Consider the following 19,647-nt stretch of genomic DNA (forward strand, 5'->3'; position numbering starts at 1 on the left):
TCATTCATGGAGTAAATTAATAGACCTGTCCATAGGTCAGGTAGCACGCCCAACTTGGGCCAAGCTTGGACATGATTTTTTATATCTTGGGCGGGACTAACCTAAATTCAATTTAAATAATAAAAAATAATCTTAAAATTAAATTTAATTATAAAATATTAATATAAAAAATATGTAACACCCCAAAACTCGGCCTAGAAGTTTAGGCTGAATCCCGGAAGTCACATTGATCACCAAAGTGATTAAAGGTAAATTTTAGTTTAACAAACCGAAAAACATAATAGTATTTAAGTTGTAAAAAAACTCTCAGTTATAAAATCTTGATATTTCAAAAGAAGATGCAGTCCCAACGACACTTACAAGAGTAAAACACAAAATTTCGTACCACAGTTTTCAAATAGCACTTATAACACAAACTGTTTAATTATAATCTTAGAAATTATAATAACACTATTAAATCCTGTTTTTAATCGTGACTATCCAAGACCTCCGCATACCGAGCCCAGCATTAGAACATGTAAATGTACCTGAAAGGGGAAACACTAAAGGGGTGAGCTACATGAGCTCAGTGTGAGTTCGGCATGTGACTAATAACAGAATTACATAAACCAATTCGATAACGAAAAATATACACAGAATCAGAAAGTAAACTCAGAATCAACGTCCCAACAGAACGTAACAATTCAAGCACACCATGTCATACACAGACACTCAGTCACAAGTGTTATTCAGTCAGATAGAATACAGTCAAATAATCTCACACCCAGTCACTTAAACAGATGCGTATGAATACATTCAAGTAACAAAACTCACTCATCCAGCCAACACACCTCTCTGACCTCCAATCACACCCCAAAAGAGCTGTATAAGCTCATCCAACCAAGCACACCATAAAGAACCTCGAAAGGCCCATCCAACCCTACACACCATGTATATGGACTAAGCCACTCAGATAATAAGACACAACAAAGCCGGCGTATATACAATACAGTGCATTGCAATAAGCCGTTGTACAAATATGTTGCAATTTAAACTGCCAGATTAGAACAATCTTCCTTCTCTTCACAACTAAACCTAAAATTTTTTTTGCAAATATATGTATGTAGGCAGGCGTACGGAATCAAAATATAAAATTTCCAAACAGTCATTCGAACACAGAAACTCACATCCAGTCAATCAATGATAGAATTCTTGTGCAACCATAGAATGCGTACCACATACAAATTCCCACACACCAATCAAACAGATTCAAAAATACGTACACTCATTAACCCGGATTCAAAATCAATTTCATAATAACATCGAATAACACTCAAACGAGTTGCTTACATAAAGCTGTAACAACAAAAACACACAAGTTAAAGCTGAAACAAATTTCCGACCACCCTTACTGAGACTTAGCTAAGAGTCGGAACCTATAGAAACACAATCAAGCCTGAAATTGACACAGATCAAAATCAGCGAGAAAGGGCCATACTGTCGTGTGCCCCGGTAGTATGGAAATGCCTAAGCCGTGTGAGGGGTCAACACGCCCATGTGGAGGGCACACGTCCGTGTGACCTAGGGACATGGTCGTGTGATCCGGTCGTGTAACTCTCTGTTCGTTTATGCTAAAATAGGGTACAGGACAGACATAGTCGTGTGAGGGTTTCACATGCCCATGTGCCCACCAGACACGGTCGTGTGTCCAAAACACACGCTGATATAAGATCCTTAAACCCTCAAATAGGCCACACAGCTATGTGGCCAGACCGTGTGGCACCAAAATAGCCAAACCCTAATTTCCAAACGCACATGCCCGTGTAACCAAAGGACACGGCCGTGTGAAAATCGACTAATTTCCCAAATCAGCCACACGGCCCTTGTGACACCTAATCCTGCCTGAAAACCCTAATTCCTAATTCCTCACGGCCGTGTGAATAGGCACACGCCCGTGTGTCCACCCATGTGGTCCCAAAACCACTTCAAAACATATTGCAAATCATGAATTTACACACAAAACGCCCCCTGAACTCTAACAGTTCAAAAAATGCCATAGAAAACCAAGTTTTATGCAACTTAGGAGCGAAGCCTTCCACACATTCACCAAACCACTTGGAATATATCAAATTCCACATAATCGAAGCAATAAACTGTAAAAGAAGTTGGAGAGTTTAAACCCACACCTGATTCGCGATCAGAGACGTCCAGAACCTGACTTGATGACCAAGAAATCAAAGCTCTTCGAAAACTACAACACAACTATTTTCAAAAAAGAAAAAAAGAAAAAACAAAGAGAAAACAAAGAAAGGGGAAGAGGAGAACCTCCAGAAAGAAAGAAAAGAAAAATAAAAATAATCATAACAATAATAATAAACAGTAAGTAAAGAAAATAATTATCTAAACCTTTAAAACAAAAAAAATGGTACCTTAAAACATTCCGAATGACTCAAACCCGTGACCTAAAGGCACACTAACACACTACCAACCACTAGACCAGCATGCCTATTCTGTCACTTAAACGCGCAACTAAACACAATAGCACAACCTACTCACTGACTCTAACCATAAAACTCAAAACTTTTAACCCCAAAATTCAGAGTGTTACAAAATATTTTTTTTTAATTTTTTGAATAGTGAAATGTGCTTTTCGGACGGGCTGAGCCGAAAATGAGTATGGGCTTGAAAAAAATTTTAGACTCTAGCCACAACTCGAATCAGCTCAACCAATGGATAGGTTTAAGTAACTAACACATTTTTTTGAATTTTTGAACATTTTTATATTTTTCATATATTTTTAATTTTAAAGAGTTTTTAATTTTTTACAATTATTATATTTGATTGAAAATACAAAAAAAATATTTTTTTAAAAATAATTATTTATATACTTTTAAAGAGTAAGAACCAAATTGATACAAAAATGTGAAAAAAATAAGGATTCAGAGAGTTACTTTACCTTTTTTTTATAGCATCCATCCTAATTCCTAAGTTAAAATATAAAATTAAATTTTAAATTTCAAAAGAGTATAGGACCTTTGGTTTACTTAAACCTAAATTCGGTTAGCTAAAATAATTAGTACAATTTTAAAATAGAAATTAGAAAGATAAGTAAAAGGTTTTTGTAAAAACTAAGACCTCTTCAAACTAATAAAAAAATCCATCTCCTTACTAAAAATAAGTCATGAAAGTGGCTAAATATTACCAATTGGATTAGTTTAATGCTAATTCCTATGTTAAAACATGTGCAAAAAGAAAAAAATACTCCTATTAAACACCATAGTAAAACGATTTATATGGGATAAGTGTTGAAAATTGGCCAACCATGCTGCTGTGATATTTTTGGTTGAAGTGCATGCAGCTTGTAAACATGTTGTAGCAAGTATGCTTGCTGTAACAGTAAGGTTTTCTCTTTAGTTTCATTGTAATCAAACTAGTTGAAAATGAACAAGTTGATGACAACTTGATACATTAGATGTTGAATGACTTGTTTAGGTGGCTTGTTTATGTGTACAAGCAATATTTATCAAGTTACTAGTGTCACGAGGCTAGATATTTCGTCTCGCAATCCATGCGGCCTTAGGTGATCCGTTCGTCTAAACTCACCTAAGTCAGCCTTTACTCAATTGAGGATTTCTTTAGAGCTCCTCCAAGGCACCAATTTGTAAAGCGGAAGCGATTTATGCCAAAAAAAAAGCCACAAAGAACAACAGAAAGAACGCACACAATGTGTTTGAGTAAATGCTCTCAATATTCTCTTATTCACAAAGAATAATGAAACAATGAATGGAGTGAGTACAAATTAGGGGGAGGCTCTCTATTTATAATTGAGCTCCCCCAAAAGTGATGGTCAAGATACATTTACATCGACGGATGAGATTAACCATATCCCTTAATTTTAGGGATTTACAAGATATGCATTGTCAAATCTAATCTAATTTTTACAAGATATGATTCTATCTATCTTCTAAGATTAGTTACCAAAATAGCCTAAGTTGTCATATCTTCATTATCGCGCCAACCAGGCTTCAATCTGACAGACTTCTCCAATAGCTTACCGAATCGGGCCAATTCTTACGGGCCAAATGATCCCCATCTACACAATAAACCTCCATCGGATGCATTTGGTGCGACAGGCTTTAAACTGCGGTTCATGACACTAGGCTACTTAGTGGTAGTAGGTAGCATTTGGTGATGTATTTGACTATAAATGTATTGTTTTCTTATTGAATGAGTGAGAAAAAATGAGCTATCAGCCATAAGCTCTCTTACTGCACATTTGTGAGCTAGTAAAATTATTTCTTGTATCTTGCTGCCTTGTCTTGTGTCCTGTTTTTCTTCCTCTGCTCCTATAAAAACTCCAACAATAAGTAAAAGAAAGTTGTAGTTCATAGTTTAAGGGTAAATAATTCCAACTTTGATTACATCATATGTTTAATGAACAACAATTTCATCCTTATGGGATGGAAAAATTCATCTTCTCTCAAAATTTAAACGTGCAAGAAAAAATGCAAAAAGGGCTGCAAAGATTAGGGGATAGGCAATCAAAACGATTGCTGTAATAGGTAAGAGGTCATGATGAAACCCAAAATAATTTTCTAGCAAAGTAGCAGCTGTCTTGGCTTTACCAAATACCATAACCTCATCATTTATATCTCCATATTGTAAAGTGAGCAAGCAATTCAATGTCCATGATGTAGGCATTAGATAATACAACCACATCCACCACTTTGGGATTTGCTGCACATGAAGAACAAGATAACCAGCCAAGTGAATATACTATCTCATGGTAATAGTTGTTAGAATTATGTTTTCAAGTATTCACTTTCCATCGTAGCAAAGACTCTATAATAGTATTTGCCTACCCGTTGAGGAATCAGAAAGCCAGTGAAAAGATTAAGCAACGGATAGAAGGCAGACAATAAAGCTCCGGCTATCGTGACTTCTGGTGTCAATGACACAAACAACATTCCAAAAAAGGTGAAGTAGAGCTGTGTGCAGAAGACGACATAGAAGTACAACAAAACCTTATATGCTGATGCATAAAAGCCAATCATGGGATATGTGATAACCTTAAACATAAGGGCTTGGATAAATAGATAGGGTACCTTAATTGTCACCTGCAAAATATTTAAGCCCCCTTACTTACTATAAGTTTGGAAAACTACTCAACACTTATTTACTATAAGTTTGGAAAACTACTCAACTGGAAAGAAAAAAGAATGAAAAGCTCATATTGACTTGTGAAGTGAAAGAGAACGTACTTGTGCTAGTGCATAAGCCCAAGAAGAGTAAATCCCTACAAATCTTTCTCTATACATAACAACTCTCTCTGTGGCTACAAATGGTTGGACAGATGAGCTGCTATTCATCCTCAGAAAGAGTACAGCAGCATACATTGAACTAAAAACATTAAACAACTTTTGCTGGTTATTTCTGGGGATTTAAATAAGAAAGAAAGATAGAAAGTTTGAAGTTAATATCATCAAATTTATTTCAAAGGAAAAGTAATGCTTTTATGTATGACTTCTTATGAAAATGATAATTCTTATGCCAGTTTGTCTGCATCCTTACATTTTCTATCATTGGTTCCAAAATACCATGCCCAAAGCCAAAGATATTATAATATTTGTAAGAAACAATTCAGGTTATATGAAGGATTTCTCCAATAGGAAAAATGCAGTTTCCCTAGGCAAGAATTAACTTGGCCCTAGAAACTTTGTGAAATTTTAGCTTGAAAATGAAGATCACTTGAACCAAGAGGTGGATCATTCACCTGCTTTACAAACTCTTTGTTGTTCCTACCAGCAAAAAGAGAGAAAATAAGAAATAATAAGTGAACCAGCCAGTTTGTAATGATAATTATTTAATTCTATAGACACTTAAGGCATTATTTTAATCAAGTACACAGAGCCAGGAAGCACTTGTGAGTTGCTACACTAAATGGTTCCTTTTGGAAGATAAGATACCATCATAACAAGAAAAGAGCTAGTCTTTCAAACCCTACTTTGCTCAACTACTCCAATAATGCCCATAATGATAAGGGAAGTTTCAAGCCAGTGACCCTCATGTACTCCAATATACAGGTATTACATGTAACATAATATATATTTGAAACCTATGCAAATGGTTTAAGTATAATTCTGATGAAGTCAGCTCCCATGTAGCAACCAAGGTGGCCATGCAGGGAACGTGCAGCAAGTAGCAAAGTGAAACTATTTTTGTTTCATTTTGTTACTCCAATGAACATTTTGTATTTTAGTTTGTTTTAAACTTATTAGGTAGCTGCATTTTGATGTAATTAGGTGTTGATTGACTGATAATTCAGCAATACAACTTAAACAAGTCATGTTAACAAGTTTCAATGTAATTTAGTGGTGTTAGGTAGTTGATTAGGTAAAAGCTTCTTTGTTTTCTTTTGAAGTTGACTTACTTATGTAATGGCTCAATGCCTTATTTTCAAGTTAATGATAATTTCAAATCATTCTTGATTAAAAACTTTCTCTTTTTGCTTTTCCACTTGCAAAAATTATGTTCATCATCAATTGTTTCTTTTGCAAGTCTCGAGGCTTGCTGTTGAAGTAAGATCAAGCAGCTTGCTACTGCCTTCAACACTAACAATTTGTATCTAGAGCTGCATTCTTAGAGGACCTGTGGTAGATCAACACCAGGAACTATGGCTTCTTCAGGATTTTCACCAGCAGCCCCACCTGTCTTTAATGGAGAAGGTTTCCATATATGGCTGGTCAAGATGAAGACTTACCTGCAGGCCTTTGATTTGTGGGAAGTTGCCAACATAGATGTTGAGCCAGCACCACTGAGGGCCAATCCCACAGTAGCTCAGATAAGCCAGCATGCTGATGAGAGGACTAAAAGGCACAAAGCCATGTCCTGCATTCAGAACTGTGTATCAGATGTCATCTTCACCAAAATTATGGCCTGTGAGACTCCAAAATAGGCCTGGACAAGCTTAATGAGGAGTTTCAAGGCACAGAGAGGATAAGGCAACAGCAGCTGTTGAATTTGAGAAGGGATTTTGAAAATCTAAAGATGAAGGAGGAAGAAACAGTGAAGCAGTATGCAGACAGAATAATGGTAGTGGTCAATAGTATAAGGCTCTTTGGTGAGCACTTTGATGAGGCAAGAATTGTGGAGAAATTTCTCTCCACTTTGCCTGAGAGATATGACGCAAAGATATCCTCTTTAGAGGACTCAAGAGATCTTGCTAGCATCTCTTTGACTGAGCTAATTAACACATTCTATGCTCAGGAACAAAGAAGAGCTAGCAGGACTGAATACCACCAGGAAGGTGCTTTTCAAGTCAAAACCAGAAAGGCCTCGAGCACCAATGCTTATAAAGGCAAAAAGCACTGGAAAAACAGGCCTAAGCCTGATGCTGCAAGAAGCAGTGACCAACCCTGCAAGCATTGTAAAAGGGCTGGTCATCCAGAAGAAAGATGTTGGTTTAGACCAGATGCAGTATGCCAACACTACAAGAAGAAGGGCCATGTTAAAAGGGTTTGTAAGAACAGAAACAAACCAAGGTAGAACCAATTTCAGCAACCAAAGGCTGAACCTCGAATGGCTGAAGACACTAGTGATCAAGAAGAGCAAGTTTTTACTGTTTCCTACTTAGTTGCTGAGAGAAAGTGCTCTAAAGGCTGGCTATTGGATAGTGGCTGCATTAATCACATGTCACCAGATGCATCGTTTTCAAAACCTTGGACAGAAGCTGTAAAACCAAGGTTAAGGTTGGAAATGATCAGTTTATAAAAGCTGAAGGAAAAGGGGATATGCTGATATGCACTCCTACAGGCAACAAGGTCATCTCGAATGTGCTATTGGTGCCTGAGATTGACAGAAACCTTCTCAGCATAGCTCAACTGCTCGAGAAAGGCTACACAGTTGTGTTCAAGGGAAAACAGTGTCAGAATACTGATCCAAGTGGATCAAGTCTCATGATCGTCACCATGACTGACAAATGCTTTGAGGTTCACTGGCCAAGTGACTCAAAGTCAGCCTACACAGCCTCTGTTGATGATTCCAAGCTCTGGCATCAAAGGCTTGGACATGCGAACTTTAGATCGATGGCTCAAATGGTTAGTGAAAGCTTGGCTGAGAACTTCACCAACCCAGTGGAGCATGATGAAGTTTGTGAAGTGTGCCAGATGGGAAAATAGGCAAGACTGCCATTTCATACAAATTCAGCATGAAGAGCTACAGAAAGACTGCAGCTGGTGCACACTGATGTGTGTGGCCCATTGAGGACTGAATTACTCAGCAAAAATAGGTACTTTATCCTTTCATTGATGATTATACTAGATATTGTTGGATTTTCTTCATAAAGCACAAGTCAGAGGTAGCTCAAGTGTTTATGAAGTTCAAAGTTGGTGTTGAAACAAAAACAAGTTGCAAGTTGAAGTTAGTGAGGTCAAACAATGGGACTGAGACACTTCAACTCAGTTCCAAGCCATTTGCAATGATGCTGGCATCAAACACCAGCTAACAAATGTGTATACACCTCAGCAGAATGGGGTCTCTGAAAAGAAGAACAGAAGTCTGATGGATATGGCCAAGTGCCTGTTGTTTGAGAAGAAACTGCCCAAAACCATGTGGGCTGAGGCAGTAAACACTACTATTTACCTTTAGAATAGGCTCCCAACTAAGGCTCTTGCTCACAAGACACCTTTTGAGGCTTGGTTCGGATTCAAACCTTCACTGGCACATCTGAAAGTATTTGGTTACTTGTGCTATGCACAAATACCAACAGTGAAGAGGGACAAGATTTCAAGGAGAGCTCAGCCTGGCATTCTAGTAGGCTATAGCTCAATCAAGAAAGGCTACAGGATCTTAGACCCCTTGACAAGCAAAATTCAAGTAAGCAGGGATGTGATTTTCAATGAAAAAGCATGCTGGAATTGGGAGAAAAATTAGCCAGAAACTGTTTCAAAAGAACTGGTGCCTAACCAAGCTGAACTCAAACAGATTGGTCCTGAAATGGACATTGATGATGTGTCTGTGAGAGGCACAAGGTCCTTGGATGAAGTTTATGAGAGAGCACAGATTGCTATAATAGAACCTACCAGTTTTGAAGAGGCTGAGGAAGATGAAGGTTGGAAGTAGGCTATGGTTGATGAAATCAACATGATTCACAAGAATCAAACATGAGAGCTGGTTGATAAGCCAGCTGGAAAGAAAACCATAGGAGTAAAATGGGTCTATCGAGTCAAGCACAATACAGATGGGAGTTTAAACAAGCTGAAAGCTAGATTGGTTGTGAAGGGCTTTATTCAGAGATATGGTTTGGACTACCTAGAACCATTTGCTCCAGTAGCCAGACTTGACACAATCAGATTGTTGGTTGCTGTGGCTGCTCAAAAGCAGTGGACAATTCACCAATTGGATGTAAAATCTGCATTTCTTAATGGTTTCCTGGAAGAGGAGATATACATTGAACAGCCTCCAGGTTTTATAATGCCTAGTAGAGAACACATGGTGTACAGGCTTAAAAAGGCCTTGTATGGCCTGAAACAGGCTCCTAGAGCCTGGTATGCTCGAATTAACTCATACCTAGTCAGTTTGGGATTTGAAAGAAGTTCTAGTGAACCAACACTTTATGTTAAGAAGAATCAAGCTGAAACACAGCTTATTGTGTCTCTTTATATGGATGATCTCTTGGTGACAGGAGGAGACAAGACCAAGTTAGCAGATTTCAAAGCAAAAATGAAAGAGATGTTCGAGATGTCTGACCTGGGTTCATATTTCCTTGGAATGGAGATACAACAAGCAGAAGAAGGAATCTTTTTGGGACAAAGAACATTTGCTTTGAAGGTTCTATCCAAGTTTTCAATGCAAAACTTTAAGCCAACAAGCACACATATGGCTATTGGCATGAAGCTATCGAGCCAAGAAGATCATGAGCCCATCTATGAATTTGTTTACAGGAGCCTTGTTGGTTGCTTGCTGTATTTAACAGCAACAAGACCTGATATTTTGTTTGCTGTAAACATGCTATCAAGGTTTATGCATTATTGCAACAAGCAGCATTACCAAGCAGGGAAAATAGTGTTTAGGTACATCAAAGGTACCTTGAATCATGGAATGCATTTTAGCAAAGCTGAAAATTTGAAACTGATAGGTTACACTAACAGTGACTGGGCTGGTTCACAGGATGATATGAAGAGCACGTATGGTTATGCATTTACAGTTGGTTCAACCATGTTTTGTTGGAGTTCTAGAAAGCAATCAATGGTGGCACAATCAACAGCAGAATCAGAGTATGTTGCAGCTGCTAATGCTGTTAACCAAGTTGTGTGGCTAAGAAAAATTCTCACTGATTTGAATCTACAACAGAGTGAAGCAACTAAGATTTATTTTCACAACAAATCTACTGTTTCTATTGCTAAAAATTATGTCTTCCATGGTAGGACAAAACACTTCAGTATCAAGTTGCATGTGATAAGAGAAATGGAACAAGCTCGAGAGATTGAGTTAATTCACTGTAACTCTGAAGAACAAATTACTGATATCTTCACAAAAGCTCTTGGAGTATTGAGATTCATGAGCTTAAGAAAGCAACTGGGAGTCAGCAGCATGGAAGCTGAGGAGGAGTGATGAAGTCAGCTCCCATGCAGCAACCAAGGTGGCCATGCAGGGAACGTGCAGCAAGCAGCAAGTGAAACTGTTTTTGTTTCATTTGGTTACTCCAATGAAAATTTTGTATTTTAGTTTGTTTTAAACTTAGTAGGTAGTTGGATTTTGATGTAATTAGGTGTTGATTGATTGATAATTCAGCAATACAACTTAAACAAGTCATGTTAACAAGTTTCAATGTAATTTAGTGGTGTTGGTAGTTAATTAGGTAAAAGCTTCTTTGTTTTCTTTTGAAGTTGACTTACTTATGTAATGGTTCAATGCCTTATTTTCAAGTTAATGATAATTTCAAATAATTCTTGATTAAAAACTCTCTCTTTTTGTTTTTCCACTTGCAAAAATTCTATTCATCATCAATTGTTTCTTCTGCAAGTCTAGAGGCTTACTGTTGAAGTAAGATCAAAGCAGCTTGCTACTACCTTCAATACTAACAAATTCCTACAACATCAGAGGTGGTTAAAAAAATCTGACATGGTCCTTTCCATATGCTTTCCAGAAAGATACAACTGGTTTATGTCTTTCTAAGATTGTGATTGATGATGAACATAAGAGGATTGCATTTGGCGCACTAATGAAACATTAAGCTTTGTAAAAATCAAATCTAATCATTACTGACTAATTGAACTAACTCATGTAAAGAAGATTTCTTGTAAATTTCTACAAAATTAGCTCCAAGTTCATCCTCTGCAAGTGAGGAGGTTACCTCTAGCATCCATGTTGCTGGATTGCAGTTGTCTTTAATCTTAGGCACCCCAGTAATACTCTGTCAGTAAGAATCCAGAGAGTATAAGGTCAAGGTCAATGAACAGTATATGGTAGAAGTGGGGGTGATTGAACTCTTAAACTAACCTCAAAATACTCTATAACTTTACAAGAATTTCGACCTAATGGGCCAAAGTAGATTAAACTCCCACCATTTTTTAGAAGAATCAACAGCAACAAAAGCAACACATATATTTATGAAAGAAAACCTGAATGCTATATATAAAGAAAAAGTTCCCATACATTATGATAGATATCTTCAAAATAGAAATTATATCTATATACAGTTAGACATTAACATAACCGGTTTTACCTTATCAGATGCTTCAAATATATCAAGCTTGTTTGGTGGATTGTGGAAATTATTGTTCGACCTGTATTAGCTACATTCTTCACTGCACGCATGACAATGGCTGCAGCTCTTGCAACCAAGCTAGTTATAGGTTCATCCATGAAAATTAGAAAGGGATTATTAACAAGCTCTACCGCTATTGTAAACAGCTTCCGTTGAGCTGTTGATAAACCAGAAAGATAAGGTATCCCAGCTAAGGCATCCTTGACATCGTTGAGCTCCATAATTTCAAGAACTTCTTTAACAAATTCCTACAGAACCATCAAAAGCAACTTCATCACAACTTAGCTCAAATTTTGGTTTTTGTGAAAACATCAGCTATTATATTTGAGACCCTTACTACTTTAGTTTTTGAGTCAATATGAGAAGCCAGGCGCAATGAAGCCGAAAAAATTAAAGATTCTTCTACAGTGATTTGTGGATAATGAATGTCATTTTGTTTACAATAACCGGATATCCTAGCAAATGTTTCTTGCCATCAACTTTAATTTCTCCTTGTACGCATCCTATAGTTTTTCTACCTGTAAGGACATCGAGAAGAGTGGTTTTTCCTGGTCCGCTAGTGCCCATCAATGCTGTTAGAATACCAGGCCTTAATGCCCCCGTAACATTTGAAATGAGTTGCAGCTTTCTCTGAGTGTATCCTTTTTTTCTCATTTCCTAAAGCCAAAAAGACACAATGCATCAAGATTCTATGATTCAGGAAAAGTGAGTTTATGCGAAAGAATAATGTTTTTTTCATTACCAAAGGAGTGTCGATATAGTATTGCACATCCTGAAAGGTTAATGTTAAAGGTTCAAAAGGTAATACCATCATCCTGCCTATGATGTAGACAAATTAACCATAAAAACGATGAGAATGAGATCTAAAAAAAAACAATTATATGATGAAAAGCTAGAAAGAATTATTACTAGCTGGTTTATTACCATTGGAATTCATATGGCTTGTTCCATTCTCCACACCTTCACCCCCACTTGAACCTCCCTTCTGTATCTTGAAAAGCTTTTCTCGTGAAATAATAACATGAGACCATCCCGAAGTTGCATGTGTTTCAAGTGTCAATGCTAAATAACCCTGTATTTCTCTTCTTCAAAAGTTAAACACAAAGGAAAATTGGAAAAAAAGGACCAAAAATAAAAACTTACGCTTCAAGAAACATAAGGCGAAGGTGAATCCTATGTTATAAACTATGGCAAAACCAAACAATGCAGCTATTGCCATCCAGAAAAAACATTCACCGAAGTTTAGTCATCGACTCTCTAATGTTGCTTGTCCTATTGTAGTTCACATGGTCAGCATCTGCAAAACAAATAATCAGTGGAAAATAGAGTACGATTTCTGCATTGGTGTGAACTTTCATTAAGCAAGCATCGTTTCAGTCAAAGAACCATTTTCATTGTCCAGCCCCTACTCTTAACATCTTTTTGTGAATTAGACTCGTTGAAACCTTGTAGCAAGGTCTTCTTTGGGAGCGGAAAGGCACAATATTTTTTTATTAAAAAAACACTCATTAGTTCATGTAGTCTATTGTATTTACAGATCGTTAACTATAGTTCCTTGGACTGGTTCAAACTGATATGCTTAATGCTTGTCAAATATATAACCAACAAGAAATATGTAAGAATTCCTTGTTTTTTTGAAGAAGGTTGTTTAAGTACCTGAATAATAAAACTTATTTATACCAATGAATCTCACCTGTTTCCATCGCAGAGAAAGAAATTCATTTCCTAAAACTGCTATCTTTGCATTCGACATAAAAGAAACCCAAAAAAGCCACTTCATCCAACCTCGCCAGGATGTTGTAATGAATAAAACAAATTGATAAGTATGCATCTTTTTACAGGAACCACTTAAATAAACTGATTAATGAGAGGTAGGAAGAGCACTACGTAGCGGAATAATGAAACCGCAGAATAACCCGTGTAAAAAAAATATGAGGCTAGAAGCTGACAGAGAAGAATCAAAATTCTGGAAGATGGAGGCCACGAATCGGAACAAGGATATTCCTGTTAATTGTAAAGCAAAAAATGTCACGACCTGGCAGAAGAACCTGAAACAGCGCAAGTGATCTGACATTTAGGCTCACCAACTAGAATAAATCTTGTTTACTTGTGTATACTATGAAAAAAGAAAACATTTTCTTCCCAATTTTTCTATCAGTATTATTAGTATTCTTTTTCCATCTTATGGGGTTAGTAGTCATTCTCTGACTAAAATAGCATAATTTTCTCTTTTAGAACTTGAACTCGCCTTGAGACCTCAGGTGTGTATCCCATTGTGAAGTAAGTGATAGATGTCCAGATCAAGGATTGAAAAAATGACATTGGAAGCTTTAATATGGTTGATGGAATTACATAAGCCCAAACAGGGTAAAAGCATAACACTTTCTGCTTGTAGAAAACTTGAAGTCTTGAAATTGTCATGAATACCTCCAGAAAGTCATCCGCCACAAGTATTATGAGTGTGTAAAATAGCGCAGCTAGGTAGTAATTTGCATGAACAATATCGATATCCATCCGTGTCTTATAAAATACAGTCATTATGACGCATGCTACGAACATAAGCTGCCAAAAGAGGAAAATTTTAATCTTTCAAAGTGCATAAGCTTTATGACTAAGGTTGTTTGTTACAAACTTCATCCTCAAAATTTGACCCCAAATGTTCATTTCTATCAATATGTTCTTGAAGCTTGAATCTGTTTGAGCACAAAATTTGATTGATGAAATTGAAAGGAGTGAATTAAAGAAAGTCTTCACCTGTGTTATTTTGAATACGTAAAAGATTGAGTTCCTTCTCAAAAGAAGAAGCTCCCTTGACATGCAAGCTTTAAAGATTTCCCCTTTAGAAACAGAATACTTAGTAGAGGGAATCTTTATGGAATTGGGGCTTGTCATACGGTTCTAAGAGATCCTCATCTATCTTCTTCCCTAAGGAGGATGCCTTAAATTTCATGGAGAACATATTAACTGAAAAATATGAGTACGATAGCTCACTGCTGTAGCAGTATCGTGCTTGATCTTGCTTGCTTAAAACCTGCAAAATGCAAACCAAAATACTTTCGAAGTTGTAGAAGCAACAAACAGCACTGCATAAAAGGAAAAAGATTATCAAAAATTGGATTTCACTTTCCTCCTAAAGGAAGTCCACAGCTGCTTTCTGTGGAGGACATCTAAACCCACAGTTCTCAAATAAGTCTAGAATGTGATCGCGTGGTCCGTGATACAAAATTTTCCATTCTGCCATCAAGATTATATCATCAAAGAGATCAAATGTCTCAGGTGCAGGCTGTAGCAGTGAAACCAAGAAAGTAGCATCTGCCATATGCACAAGCTGTTGAAGACAAGTAACAATCTGAAAGGCAGTGGAACTGTCAAGTCCATCATTTATTTCATCCAGAAACAAAGTTTTTATGGGACCTGAAATGATCTCCCCTGTATATATCAGAGAAAACATATTCAAGCTAAACTCATAATGACCGGAAGATAATATTTATGATGAAAATTGGCCAACCATGCTGCTGTGATATTTTTGGTTGAAGTGCATGCAGCTTGTAAACATGCTGTAGCACGTATGCTTGCTGTAACAGTAAGGTTTTCTCTTTAGTTTCATTATAATTAAACTAGTTGAAAATGAACAAGTTGATGACAACTTGATACATTAGGTGTTGAATGACTAGTTTAGGTGGCTTGTTTATGTATACAAGCAATGTTTATCAAGTTACAAGGCTACTTAGTGGTAGTATGTAGTATTTGGTGATGTATTTGACTATAAATGTATTGTTTTTCTAGTTGAATGAATGAGCAAAAATGAGCTATCAGCCATACGCTCCCTTACTGCACATTTGTGAGCAAGTAAAAATATTTCTTGTATCTTGCTGCCTTGTCTTATATCCTATTTTTCTTTCTCTAGTCCTACAAAAACTCAATTGGTATCGGAGCTTTTATGATCTTTGAAGGGTTGTTTTCTTTGAGATCACTTATAGCTCAACAAATGGTATGTTTTTGTATTAATTTTTTTTTGCTTTTGCTGCTTGTTAAAAAGAAAGAAGCTGCCAAAGTATGTCATTTAAGACTACTTGTAGAGAAGACAGCAATAGCTCAACCCTGTGCGACTCCCAAACAAGTTTTGATAAGTTAAAGGAGGAGCTTCAAAGAAAGTATGAGAGTTTCCCAAAGTGCAAATGGCGAGCTTGAAAGCAAGTGGTGCGAGCTCATCAAAAGGTGCGATCCTATATAGTTTCAAACCTGTTGAAGACAGTATGCAAAGTGCAAGTTTGTCAAATGTGAGAGCTCAGCAACATGTTGAAGGTCAATGCAAGGTTTAAAGGTGCGAGCCCTATATAGTTGCGAGCCTGTTGAAGACACCTGTTGAAGATAATATGCAAAGATGCAAGTCTGTCAAACGTGTGAGCTCAGAAACATGTGAAAGCTCAATGCGAGTTGTAAAGTTGCAAGCTTGTTGAAGACAATGAGCAAAGTACGAGCCTGTTGAAGACAGTAAGCAAAGTGCAAGTCTGTCAAAGTGTGAGCCTATCAAATTGCAAGCCGAAGTGGTGGACAGTCTAAATGCAAACCCGAATGGGTGCAAGCCGAAGTGGAGGACGGTCTAAATGCAAGCTCGAGTGGGTGCAAGCCAAAATGGCAGACTGAAGGCAAGCAAATTATACTCGCAAACTGTATATACAAGAAGAAATAAGATTGTAATGAACAAGGGAACAAGGCAATATGCGTTTTTAGCTAAGGCTGTGATGGAGAAAATACTCTATTTTAAGAACAAATCTTTGGCACAAAAGACTAGTATGGTAAGTGTGTGAGTCAGATTTGGTTGAGTATGAGGCCATGGTTGAAGATAAGTTGAAAATGAAGTGCTTGAGCAGGGTCAGCTTGAACCAAAGCATTTTGGGACTGCCAAGCTTAAAAATTGTTGAATGATTTGTATTCGCAGCATGGAGTCCAAGGAGGAGTGTTGAAAATTGGTCAACCATGCTGCTGTGATATTTTTGGTTGAAATGCATCCAGCTTGTAAACATGTTGCAGCACGTATGCTTGCTATAATAACAAGGTTTTCTCTTTAGTTTCATTGTAATCAAACTAGTTGAAAATGAACAACTTGATGACAACTTAATACATTAGGTATTGAATGACTAGTTTAGGTGGCTTGTTTATGTGTACAAGCTATGTTTATCAAGTTACTAGGCTACTTAGTGGTAGTAGGTAGTATTTGGTGATGTATTTGACTATAAATGTATTGTTTTTCTAGTTGAATGAATGAGCAAAAATGAGCTATCAACCATAAGCTCCCTTGCTACACATTTGTGAGCAAGTAAAAATATTTCTTGTATCTTGCTGCCTTGACTTGAGTCCTGGTTTTCTTCCTTTGCTCTTACAAAAACTCCAACAATTTATCTATTTTCGACTAATTAATTCCCTGCTAAACTTTGCTATTTACATACATCGCCAAATTCACTACATGTACTCAATATTTTCTTCTTGCCACCAGAGATACCTCTTCTTAAGGCATCACCGACAAATGTTTCAGCACAAATATCGAGTCCAAGAGTCTGATCAAAATACAATGACTGATTGCTCCGTGGATGCCAAGTGTTCAAGCGTCTGTTCTGGAGCTTTAAGCAATGTCGGGACGCATTTGTGTACTGTAAGCCATTGGTACAAATTGGCGGTACCTTTATGTATGGTAGATATACCCATCGCCTATTGCTAGCTGTGGCACAGGATGGCGGTGGGAGAATCCTTCCAATTACGTTTGCAGTAACACCGGGAAGTCAGGTGATGACTAAGATTTCTTTCTTTCTTTCTAGGTTAATGAGACATGTATGCCCCCAACCTGATATTTATGTTATATCGGATCGAGGCACTGGAATACTAGCCGCAATTGAGTGACAAGGAAGCCTATGGGATCATACACACCATCAGTATTGTCTAAGGCACGTTGTGTCCAGCTACTACAGGCAATAACGGTCTACCACTGAACGACAGCAAGTGATCAACATGGGTATTTAATCTCTATTAATATAATTTCATTTTTAATATTCAATTTATTCTGAATGGAATAGTGGTATGTAATTTTCGCTATCAACTTATATTGGCAAGGTACAAGATAAATAAGAACCGGTTTCATGAGATGTTGGGGATTTTGCATTCAGTTAACAATCAAGGCGCAGACTACCTCTGTAACATACCTTTCAAACAGTGGACACAAGCATACGATGGCGGCCTACAATATGGTCATATGACCACAAACCTGGCTGAATGCATAAATTCTGTTCTAAAAGGAACGCGTCATTTGTTGATAACCTCGATTGTGCGAGAGACATATTTTCTTTTGGCGGCACTATTTCCAAAGCGAGTAGTGAGTTATAAAGACTAAATGCAGGGAGGCCATGTATGGTTCTAAAAGGTATTGCAAGAAATTAGCAATGCGAAGGCACGGGCCAACACCATGCACATAGTGTGTCACAATCATGACAACCTATTATTTCGTGTGACGGAGTTTGACAGATCGAGCCAATATATTACCGACAGGTAATATCATGTACACCTGATAAATAGGACTTGCGACTGTGAGACGTTTGACGCACTTCATTATCCATGCGCTCATACAATTACAGCTTGTCAGAATCTCCATTTGGATCCCATGAGATATGTCGACGAAGTATACAAAATAAAATACATGTACAATTCGTGGAGACACGTATTCCCACCAGTCCCAAATGAACATAAGTGGTTGTTTATATCGCTTGCTCCGTTTAAGTTGTTACCGAATAGAGAATTATGTCGTAAACCAAAAAGTCGACCTTGCTCGAGTAGAATAAGTAATAATATGGATATCCGGGAAAGAACAAACCAACAGAAGTTGTGTAGATGGTGTAGGAACTCAAGTCATACAATTCGATCATGTCCAAACTAAAATAGTTGATAATTGCTGTAATGAAACTATGTTGCTTTATTTCTATTGCGCCTTATTCAAAAGAACTTCTATTTTATTAAAAATATAAAAATAATTTACTATTAAAATATTAAAAACAACTTTTATTTTATTAAATGAAACAATATAAAACAGTTTGAACAAATATATTAAAAAAATCAATGTATGTGCCAGTCAGAATCAATGCCACATGGGGGTGGTCGACGATTACGCGCTGGATTCCTCCTTGGTTTAACTTTCGGTGAGGGTTTTGGTTTCTCCGGTTGTGGGTGTTGGGAGGATGACCCACCTTGATAGAATAAAGAATATGGAGGTGTTTGCATCACCCACAGCAGAGGTGTTTGAATCCCATAAGGCGATGGGGATTGGTAATGAAATGAGCTCCACGACGGTGCCTCATGCGATCCCTCCAGCGATGATGGCCTATATATCATTGGTTGAGTCGGAGTCATCGAGAAAGGAGATGTACCGGGTCATGCATTCCAACCTAGCATAGAACTGGGAAAAGGAAACATATAAGGGTTAGGATACATATAAAGGCTAGGATACGCACCTGGCATAATCTGAAGGGGCTGTGCTGTGGCTGTCATTGGTTGAGGCATTGGGCCCGGTGATTGTATAGGCGTTGTTGATGGGTCCATGCTGTCATCCTTTCTCCTTGGATTTAAAGGGCCTCATTGTTCCCTTTTGACATGGATTTGCCGACACCTCTGCTCTTCCGGCAACAAATATGGCTTGTCATGGATCTTAAACCATTGCATGTAATCCGGCGCGCATGCTAACTCTAGGACGATAATCAGTTCGCGAGCAAGTATATGATCATACCGATTTTTCAAATTTTTGATATATTCTGAGAAGAATACCAGTCAATTCGTATTTTTTGCCATAAGTCGATTTTGTGCTCTTTATTGATCACCTCAGGTGCCTCGGGAATTGGTTTTTAGAATCTAAATTACTG

The 19,647-nt window shown here is 37.4% G+C and overlaps 1 pseudogene; it reads right to left on the reverse strand.

Moving 5' to 3' along the window:
• Positions 1-4,449: 4,449 nt before the first annotated feature.
• Positions 4,450-18,354, reverse strand: LOC107889810 (pleiotropic drug resistance protein 3-like; annotated as a pseudogene).
• Between the last annotated feature and the right edge of the window lie 1,293 nt (positions 18,355-19,647).

The sequence above is a fragment of the Gossypium hirsutum genome, chromosome D13 (assembly GCF_007990345.1).
Source record: "Gossypium hirsutum isolate 1008001.06 chromosome D13, Gossypium_hirsutum_v2.1, whole genome shotgun sequence".
NCBI lineage: Eukaryota > Viridiplantae > Streptophyta > Magnoliopsida > Malvales > Malvaceae > Gossypium > Gossypium hirsutum.